The 973-nt window shown below is 36.0% G+C and overlaps 1 pseudogene; it reads left to right on the top strand.

The window, feature by feature from the left end:
• LOC102828139 overlaps positions 1–483 on the top strand; it is a 2,355-nt pseudogene extending 1,872 nt beyond the window's left edge.
• Positions 484–973: the final 490 nt, after the last annotated feature.

Genomic DNA, 973 nt, shown 5'->3' on the forward strand with positions numbered 1-973 from the left:
CCCCAGCTTGAGAAATGCTGAGCATGTTCTTCCTTTTTGGTTTTCTGACTCCAGATCTGTGCACATTTTGTTGTAATATTTGGCTTTATCTTCTTGAGCTGATCTTTGAAATTTTCTTTTGAGTTATCCACAAACAGATGTATTTCTAGTCTGTGTTTCAGTAGTCTTTCCTTCCCCATTTGAAAATGTAAAAGAAAAGTGGGTATCAGAGGTAACTCACCACTGTCCAAAGACTCCTTTCCTGCTTATTGGGACCCAAATTGATCTCAAAGATGATCTCTCTACTATTGAGAAACTTGCCAAGAATCGTCAGAAACTGACACTCCAGAGACTGCCAAAAAGTTGTCCTGTGACCCGAAGGCTGTCAAATATGTGAAGTGTTCTATACTCACATAGAAAGGCCTAAAGAAGGTATTTGATGAATCAGTATTGGCTGCCCTGGAGCCTCCATAACTGAAGAGCCGCAGCTGTGTGCTGCTATGAGTCCTTTCTGCACAGCTGGTGTCAGCATCATACTAAAAACAATGTTTAAATCAAATTAAAGATTAAAAATTAAAATTCATTTTTGCAATTAAAAAAAAAAAAGTGAACAAGACATTTGAACCTGGACTCCTAGTTTTGTGCTATAGGATAAGAACTGGATTTAAAACCACAAGGGTGACGATTCAAACCCACCACTTGCTCCTCAAAAAAAAAAAAAAAAATGTACAGGTTTGCTATGAGTTGAAATTGATGACACTTAAAAACAACAACAAATCACAAATAAGATACTCAAATTGCTAGTAAACACTTATAAAGATATTTATCATTATTAGTCACAGGGAATTTAATACTAAATTCACAAAGAGACACCAAGGAATATCTACTATATTAACCGATATTAAAAAGCTCAAGTTTTGTCAATGATGTGGAGCAACTGGAATCCTCATACTTACTGGCTCTTGTAATTGTTAAGTGCTGTCAAGTCGAATCA

The sequence above is a fragment of the Chrysochloris asiatica genome, unplaced genomic scaffold (assembly GCF_000296735.1).
Source record: "Chrysochloris asiatica unplaced genomic scaffold, ChrAsi1.0 scaffold00387, whole genome shotgun sequence".
NCBI lineage: Eukaryota > Metazoa > Chordata > Mammalia > Afrosoricida > Chrysochloridae > Chrysochloris > Chrysochloris asiatica.